The sequence below is a fragment of the Phoenix dactylifera genome, chromosome 1, assembly GCF_051530095.1.
Source record: "Phoenix dactylifera cultivar Ajwa chromosome 1, Ajwa_hap1_PhDact_Kaust_v1.1, whole genome shotgun sequence".
NCBI classification, from domain to species: domain Eukaryota; kingdom Viridiplantae; phylum Streptophyta; class Magnoliopsida; order Arecales; family Arecaceae; genus Phoenix; species Phoenix dactylifera.
This window is the reverse complement of record NC_143190.1, coordinates 44,747,720-44,757,532: the sequence shown is the minus strand read 5'-3', so window position 1 is coordinate 44,757,532 and position 9,813 is coordinate 44,747,720. Positions and strand designations below refer to the sequence as shown.

Genomic DNA, 9,813 nt, shown 5'->3' with positions numbered 1-9,813 from the left:
ACTTTCAGACAGAAACTTAGTAGTCAGGGGAATGAAATCTGGTAGGAAACATCTGGCTGTAATGTTGTGGATTTGCAGTGTAGAATAACATGGAATCATCTACTGTCTTGGTAGGTCAATAACTCAATTTCAAACTAATCCCGGCAATTGGGATGAAGGTACTAGTTGAACTCCACCTGACAAAAAGAACCGCTTGAAACTTACATTGTATAACTACTCGAAAACATAAACATTATGCGTAAGTTCTCTTATGTAAGATTTCTTATGTAAGATATCTAACTTGGGTATTACATATTAGTCAACTTGGCAAAAATGAGCAGGAAAAGATTTTAAATTCTTTGCTCATGGAGTGCTTCACACAGTATTTTTCACCTGGGAGCCCCTACCTCCAAGTTTCCTTAAAGTGAATTTCGACGGATGTGTTCTGAATGGCGGGAGCAGGAGAGAGGCGAGCTTTATCATCAGAGGTCCGGACTCCAAGGTGCCAGATTTTTGACATTTCGGTCTCAGGGACGAAGCTGAGAGCAGCCTGATCCGACTTGAATTTTGTTCGACGTTTTCTGCCTGCATGCGCTATAGTGCTGGAGGGTGATTCGACGATAGTCATCGGTTGGATCCATCAAGGCGCGGGTGATGTTGGTGATAGCCACCCACTACTCAGGAACATTCGAGCTATAATGTGTGAGGGGATGGCCGCTCAGGCAAAGCATGTATATCGTGAGGCCAACGGGGTAGTAGATTGGGTAGTTTCTTATATGATTAATTATTTTGATGAGCCATTTATATTTGTATCCATGATATATCTGTTTTAGTGCGCGGAGGAGGAGGGGAACAAAAAAAAGAAGAGAAGATGGTATTCTTGTATCACCCGCCCGCATGGCCCCTTCTTTCCTTCCCCTCTTCCATTTCTTTAATCCTTTCCATTTCTTCCACTGCCTACTACCTCACCTGCTGCCTCGCCGTCGACCGCGAGAGCCCCGATCTCCCCAGCTCCACCCCGATCCCGCCGCCACCCGGCGCCGATCTCCGCATGGTATTCTCCGGTGGCCACATCTACCCGGCGATCGCCATCGCCGACAAGCTCGAGAACGCACGCCCCGACGCCAAGATCTTCTTCAGCGGCACCGCCACCGGAATGGAGAGGGCTACGACTACGACCCCGTCCGCCGCGCCCGCCTTGCTCGCCCCTTCCTCCACCCCGTCAACCTCCTCCTCGGTTTCCACCTGTTCTGCTCCGTCGCCGCGCCGGTGTGCTTGGCCGCGGCCCTCTCGGGCATCAAGATCCCGACCCAGGAGCAGAACAGCTTCCCCGGGCTCACCAACCGCGTGGTCCCGCCTTACGCCGAGACGATCTTCCTCGCCATCAATGCTTGCGTGAAGGATCTCCCCAAGAAGAAGGGCTTGGTGTATGGAAATCCCGTCAGGCTTTCGCTGAGGAGGCACACGTCCAAGGCGGTTGCTCGGACGCATTTCTTCCCCAAGGCTGGGTCGGACAAGGCTCAGGTGGTGCTCGTGCTCGGGGGCTCGGCGGGTGCCGGTGCCATCAATGTCGCGGTCCTGAACATGTACTATGAGAAGCTTCTGGAGCTGCAGAACAGGTACATCATATGGCAGATAGGGGCTGAGGGGTACAGTGAGATGGAGAGCCTCGTCAAGAACAACCGGCGGTGGTGAGATGAAGAGCCTCGTCAAGAACAACCGGCGGTTGCTGCTCACCCCGTGAGTTTTTCTATACTCACCTCTGCTTGTTCTTTTTTCCCGTGATTTCTTGCTTCATTTTCTTCTTCCAATGAGAACGCATCATCCTGTGTGTCCATGGTCGACTTACCAAGGGTTTGAACATATGGATTTTGGGAATGTCAAAATGTTTGATTCTGATGGTAAAACGTTGTTAATTCCCATGAAGGATAACATTTTACTATGCATCATATTATTTTACGTGTTTTCTTACTGGACAACAAGTCAAAACAGTTAGGAGATCGAAAATTCACAAAATCTATCCAAAAATCATATGATTTAGAGATCCCTAGCTCATGACATCTAGTAATCAAAAAATATATATTGTTTGTATTATCTAAACTATCCATTTTTGACCACTAGATTTATAAGTGATGTAAATGCTTGGAATCTCCAAATCATATGTTTTTTTTTTTGACACTAAGCAATTTAGAGATAATAAATCATATACAACAGCTCAGACCATCAATGCTAGGCACCCGGTCATCCAATCAAGATTGACCTTATTTGGAGTGTTGTGAAGGCGTCACATTTTAACTCTACTCTACTCTCTCACATACATACATTCTGCAAGCTGGCTGGGTGGGTGCGTGCGTGGTGTGTGTCTGTGTGTTATATGTATTGGTTTTAAGCCATTTTCACTATCTTTGGAGAGATTTTTTACTATCATGTTTTGTGAAATTTATAAGTCAGGCTCCTGCTTAGAAGTGTGGCAATCATCCCAGTATTATGTTATATAAATTAGTCCTTCATCTTGTAATGCCATTCATCATATGTTTTGTGTCAAAGTTTTAGCTAATTTCTAAAAGTTGTTTCATTTCCTGGTACCTGGCAGATCTGTTGTTAACTTATCTTTTTCCATGCACTGTTATAAAGACACTGTTCCTTGCGATACTGTTCATTGCAATACTTATTCCATTTATGCAGTTTTTCAAAAGAATCTGCCATTATTATCGTGGGAACCCAAACTTATTATTGATGACTGAATAAACAAGCCTTCCCAATTTCTTGTTTTGGCTTAATGATTTCTTCACGCTTAGTTCCTATCACATTTGTTGTCATATTAACCTATCCCACGTCCTTCCTCACAACTGCAAATTGTGTATCTTAGGCCTTCATCTATATCCTGACCTTTCTCTCTCCTAGATAAGGCCCATATTAGATCTTCATTGCACATGCTTATACTATATAAAGCAGTTCTATCACTTTATTCTCAATTGGTTCAACTTGTAAATATCTAAAATAATAAATTTAACTCTTTTTTCCTCTTGTTGCTTTACAACACATTAACCTTCCACCGAAGAAGAAAAGATGGTTTGCCAAGGAACACTCACATTTGATTGAAGAATTTCATTCGCCTATGATATATATGGTACCTGTTAGCATCCTCACTTATACAATGGTGAACTCAAGATCACAATTAGAGTCATATGTTGCCAATTCCCTTCAGTCTTTTTTACAGAAGCAATTACCAATCTGCTGGTAAGTGATCAGGCTCTCCCAACATGCTTGAGTGTTCAGTTGTCTAATTTAATGCAAAGCCTCTAACATGTGAAATCAAATTCAACTGCCATGCCTAGAGCTCAATCGGTTTATAGGCAGTTTGATTTTCATGTTTATGTCAAATTTCAAGACATAGAGTTGATTTATAAAAAAATATGCTGGATTTTAAGGCACCTACCATAAGCAGTAGTTTAAAGACCCTGTTGATCTCTGATATGTACAATTCCCTTATGGAGTCAGTTTTTGAAGAAACTTTTAGGACCAACATAACAAAGCTATGCAGAGGGATTCTACCAGTTAATAGACTTCACAATTAGGATCTTGGAGCTGAGCAATAAATCTCAGTTAGGACCAGCATTTTTTAAGGGCTATCATTTTCCTTGAGTTTTGCCATCTTCATTCTATTTCTGATATCTGCATAGATTTTAGTAGAAAACCTAATAAATTTCTTAACTTTATTGCTTTTCTATGCCTATGTTGGCAGGTAGGAACTGGCAGCTAGAGCAAACTTTTAACAACCAGATAAAACTGATTCTTGCATTTGACAAAGTTTTCCAAGGATTAGCAAGTCCTTGAAGTTAAGACAGGGTCTATCTTAATGGCCTAATTTGAGTTTAATCACATACCGAACTATTTGATGAAAAACTTCAGCTAAAGAAATATGTTCCATGAGTTGGTTGCTTGTGGTTTGAAAAGATGCATCTGCAATGGAATTGCACATCAGCCTACTGGCAAATCTCAAGGAAAATAAAATCACCTTATTATCTCCAGCATTCATTTTGTATGTTTAGGGCCTCTTTATTGCCCAAGATTTAAATTCATACTGCGTTGCTGGATTTCTGTGCTGCCTTCTCTCTCTCTCTCTTTTTTTTCCAAGTTTCAGGAGCCTGTGGCTATCAGATAACTCCTCCAAATCACCTGACCATTTCATTTAGCCTGCTCCAATATTATTATGTCTATTTTTTCTGTCTTAGGAGATGATAACAAACATGTGCGTGTGCACACAGGGAGAGAGAGATTGTAGTATTTTGGTTTAAATTTATTGCTAAATGCTTTTACAATTTTGTTCAATTTGTTGCTTATACTTTTCTACCAACTGTTCTTGAGATTTGTAAATTTGTTCTTTGTAGTCAGTGCTGATCTCAACAGTATATCAACTTCCAGTGTATGTATACAATTGTTTTTATTTTAGTGTATCTAAATTTGCTCTTTTAATATGAAGCTTCTTGCATACAATGTATATGGCTTATGCAACTGCTGATGCTGTTGTTTCTTGAGCGGGGGCAATGACTTGCACTGAGATATTGGCCACTGGAGAGCCATCAATTCTGGTATTAAGGATGTCATTCTTTTCAAAAAATGAACTATATGAAACTCCTACCATATAAATATACAATTAGGAAACTAAGAATCAGACTTTATAATGCTTCTTTAGTGTTCACCATTATATTACAAGATTTCGTTTGATAAAAGTTGTGGTATCTTAAAAGGCATTCATTGAATACTTTCTCTTATTGACTTTTCATAACAATTATCAGTTATTAAACATTTTGAAACAAACAACAAACGGTATCTTTAGGATCTGTTGCTGGTAAGTAGAGCAGTATAGAGTGGTAGTAGCTTAAATGGCATTTATTGAGTACTTTCATTATGATTGATATTTTCATTTGAACAATTGTCAGTCAATAAACATTTTAAAGAACTTATAGAAATAAAGAGGAAAACAATAAGATCAGAAAGCATCATAAGAAATACTAGGATTTGGAAATCAATTCTATTTTTAGTAATGATGATGTAAATATAAAATTTTTAAAAAATAAAATTAGCTGATTATGTTAAGAATGTTGTCATTTATAGCTGCAAATGTATAAAATTGTTTTCCATCAAAGATTATAACTTCTATTAATCTACTGTTGTGCTTCCCAAATAAATTATCTTATTAGTGATAGCATTCCTTCTGAAATTGATAAAGAGTATATCATTCATTAAACTTAAACCGAGATGCATGTTTATTCTATTACTTTAAATGCTCCTCTAAAGGAAAGCGTTAAATGTCATAAGTGAACCAAATCAAACTCCTTACATTTAGCAACAGGGGGGGGGGAGAGAGGGAGAGAGAGAGAGAGCTCCCTTGTCCCTACTGACAGGTAATAGACTATCACAAATCTCCTAAATTGATCTGTTATATTTTCAGCAATTTGTTGATCATATATGTATGTATGTGTGTGTGTATGATGCTACACCGCGTACCCTTTATAAACAAAAGCTTTTATGGACCAACAACAACATAGTACTGAATATCTTCTTATATGGACCAACAACAACATAATATCGAATAAGCTAATTAACATCTTTTTCTTGTTATTGTCAAGTTATTTATGGTTTACAATTGTTATTGTGAAATTGACACAAAATAGGGTTAGGACGGCAAGATCTATCGTGATGATGTAGGACAACAGAGTAAGATCTAGAGCATATCTGAGAACGGAATGAGGTCTAGGGCATATCTCTCAACGTTGGACGATCTTGACTATTTTGAATCATTCTACCAGTGATGATCAGGCCCTTCTCTCCAATCACAAACTTGATGGGAGTCACTTCAAGGGTTTTTTTGTAGTTATGAGAAGATGGGACCGAACCGAATATATGTGGACCCCTTTCTATGAATCCAACCGGTCACAGGAATCCAATTGTATGCTAGGGTTAAAATTTCTACCGGGCCTACAAGACTTATGGGCCTAAAAGGAACCATCTTCCAGTGGGCTTGCCCTTATTTGCTATACCTTATGGCCAAGCCCTACAACCTTTGTAAAACACTAATACTTAGCATGTGCTTAGCACATGCCTTTCTAAGAATTAAAGAGAGAGAAGAGGAAGGTGGACTTGCTCCCCCTTCTTTGCTGGTGCAAGCATGGGCCCTGCTTTACCGAAAGAAAGAAAGAAAAGGAAAATCGTTTCCCTATGCAGACTTCTGGGAATGTAGCTTTGTGCGCCTGACTCCAAGAGTTTCCATAGATTAACTGTTGCGAGACCACATAAAGTCTAACACCTTAACCATAAATGAAACTAGATAATATTATACACTAGGTCAGTTGTACCAGAGCCACTATATAATTCTTGTTCTTTCCTATATGTAGCTAAATATTTATTTGACTGAGTTATTCTAACTGGTTGAGTGTTGTCGGTGCCACTGTGTGGAGGAATGTACATGGTTATTCCAATTTATGAATTACAATATCAAGAATTATATCAGCAACATACTTATTCTAAGTTAGAGGCAAGTCTGCTATATAGTATATCCATTTGCTTTTGTTTAGCTGAGTATAGTTACTCTGAAATGTGCATTTTATATTAACTAGATTCTTCCTGGAAGGTATCATTTAGTTATTATCCGAGATACTGTAGTTTATCCAAATTCTTCAACATTTATTTGGAGAGTTCAATCCCAATAATTATTCCAGATGTGGAATGCTAGAAGTCCAGTGAACCATGTAACACTGTCTGTGTACAAGCATCTTAATGGGAGACTTTTAAATAGATCCTAGTTAGTGATTTTGAGAATTATTTTACCAAGTGCAAGTTTAAGTTGTACTGGTCATTTAAATCTTTTGGGTTATTTACGTATATCCCTAGTTTTACAATTCAATTTTTAATTCCTTGTTTCCTGGTTTTTTTTTTTTTTTTTTTTTTTTTTTTTTTTTTTTTTTTTGCTGAACCTATTTTTAACTTTCTTGCAGATACCATCACCTATTGCTGAGGATGATCATCAAAATAAAAATTCATATATTTTGGCAGACATAGCTGGATCAAAAGTTCTAAGAGAAGATGAACTCGATTCAGATAGTCTTCAAACTGCAATTGATGACATTTTAGGTATGTTTTCTCTCTTTTTAAATTTTTATGGTTATTGAAGATTTAAGAGTTTATTCAACGTTCCTTCAGTTTAAAAAATTCCTTTCTTATAAGAAGAATACAATATAATACCATGTGTCAAGGAGAAAAAGCAAATGAAACCAAACGAAAATGGGCTTTGCAATTTCAATTTGTAAACTTGGTGGTTGAGCTTTGACTTGTTTGCGCAAAATTCAAGGACTCTTTCAAGCTTAACAAGCACTGTGAGTTCCAACTCTATGAATTTTGTTTAGCAAATTCATAGATGCAAAAGATAGGCTATATGTTTAGCTGTCTCTTGCTGAACAATCAGACATGATAATAAAGAAAAGTCTATCACCAAATATGCTTGATCAAAATAAAGCTTGAAGACAAGAAATTGATAATTGGTCTAGCTTATGGGCAAGGAAAATGGTGGAATTGAAAGCAGAAAAAGATTGCAGAAAAAGACAAGGTTGAAGGAGCAACAGGAAAATGTTTCCAGTGACAGAGGTTTTTGACTCTATGATCAATCCCAAGCCTTGGCTTCTAGGAGTATCCCGCACGGTAAAAAGAAAAGCATTTAAATAACAATAAAATCAAAGACCAGTACTCATTGACTTATATCTAATTAGTTGCAACTTAAAATACATATAGATGCCTATAATATTATTGTGCAAGTCCATGCTTGTATAACCATGTTGGCTATGTAAAGGCACTATAAATGGCAAGAATTGCTTTACTTCATGTATTTATCTGTACTTTTATACTTATTTGTACTGGTGAGGCTAACAATTTTTGTTGCAATTTAAGATTATCTTGCATGACTTATCATAATGTGCTTGCGTAAACTAGCTCTACCAAAATCACATCAAGTACTAACATAGTTTTTACTGCATTCTAAAGTACACATCTTGCAAGACTTGCCCCAAGCATGCATAATGCAGTTAACCCTATCGTTGCGAGAAATGCTTCAGTAATTGCTGCTAAATACAGAGTGCCTTTCTAACAATTTGCTGTTATAGGCTAACTTTCTTTTGTTTGGTTTACACCAGGATTCATGACGGGCTAAAGGGCTGTGGATTGTCAACATTGCATAGATTTAGTTTATTCTTTCATATTGCTGTATTTTCTCTTCTGTTTCTGTTACAGTTTTAGTTTTAGCTAGCCTTTCCCTGGCTTAGCTTAAAGCTTTTCAAGTCCTTTGGATGGTTAGATGGGTGTCACTTAAAGTCTTTCTTATTCGACCCTTATAATGCCCTTATATTCCTTCTTGAATAGTAAACCTCTCGCGCATTCATGGATAAAGGCATCTCGTTCAAGCCATCTAAAGCATGCACTCTCTTTTAGTTTGATTATTAGGAATAGTGTATTGGACATTTGCTTTTCTTGGCCCAGACGCTAAAGATTTGTGGGTGGGATTAGGTTCTGAAATCCATAGCAAGTTCAAATGAATACTGAAGAATGTCCAGATCATCAAAGTAATTGAGTATAATGAGGGAGAACAAACGCCATACCCATGCTTTAGGCTGCTAGTTATGTGAGGTTAAAATCTGATTATACTTCATCTATGGCTGTATGGAGATGAACCAAACAGAAATATTCACGGTGTTTGAGTCTCTCTAATATTTGAGGATGCGACTTGAATTAAGTCACTTAGGGACACAATTAGAAGCAAGATTATGAGTTACCTGATATTCTCACTATTGGAGTTACCATTCTTAAAGTGATAACTGGCTATCGTAGGTTTTGAACTTTGGGTAAATAGGACAAGGAATGTCTCTCATTGATTATGAAGTGGTATAGTCGGCCATGGGATGCTGAGGACCTGTCACGGTTTTCCCGAGTTATTGCTGTGCGAGGTGAGGAGCTGGATTTTCGAAGTTGTATTGTTGGCATAATCTAGTCTTTCTGAAGAAAATGATTGTTGAAACTAGTGAGGTCTTGTGAAGGTTATTATTTAGTGTTTGGCAATCCAATAATGGTGATTGCAGCGGAGTAAGCTATCAATTCTTTTCACATGTCAATTGTAATCCTTTGTCTTGTATATGCAATATGCTGGCACAGCACAAATATCATTCCGTTAATTGCGCTATATGCCTTCAATGTCTTTTTTCTAGCATGCAAGGCAAATCTGACACATCATGGGTAGTTACTTCTAGAGACCAAAGTTTGATTTTATTGTAATGCTTATTTTATATATTGTCCGGTTACATGTTAGGCAAATCTGACTATCTGTTTGACCCGTATATATGTATCTCTGGTTTTTTGTTCTTAATGCCCATAATATGTATTCTGAACTTTACAGGAAATGAGAATCTGATGGTAGGATGTCTGAGAAAGCATCTAAATTTGCTGGGCCCGATGCTGCTGCTGATATTGCCTAATGCATCTTTTCTCTTGTTTTCCTCTCCAAAGCGAAATCTATGACATAGAATGGTTTAATTTCTCTCTTTTTTGGGGGGTATTTTTTCTTGTGTTTCCTATCAAAGTGATGGAAGCATTTATGTGCTGAGGAAAGTTTTTCAATGTTACCATAGGAAAGTCAATTTGGAAGACTAATTTTATAGGAAAGTTTTTCTTGTATTTCCTATCAAGGTGAGGGAAGCATTTATTCACGAATGAAAGTGTGCAAGCTCTGAAACTTATAACTAAAGAGGGGATTCTTCTTAATGCAATAAAAAGGTCTTGATGCTCGGAAGA

General features: G+C 37.9%; 1 pseudogene across 1 annotated transcript; it reads left to right on the top strand.

Moving 5' to 3' along the window:
• The first annotated feature begins 826 nt into the window (after nt 1-826).
• Nucleotides 827-9,813, top strand: LOC108511818 (uncharacterized; annotated as a pseudogene). The gene is made up of 5 exons (XR_016395858.1): nt 827-1,650; nt 1,682-1,719; nt 4,463-4,571; nt 6,978-7,113; nt 9,419-9,813. The product of XR_016395858.1 is annotated as an uncharacterized LOC108511818 (transcript).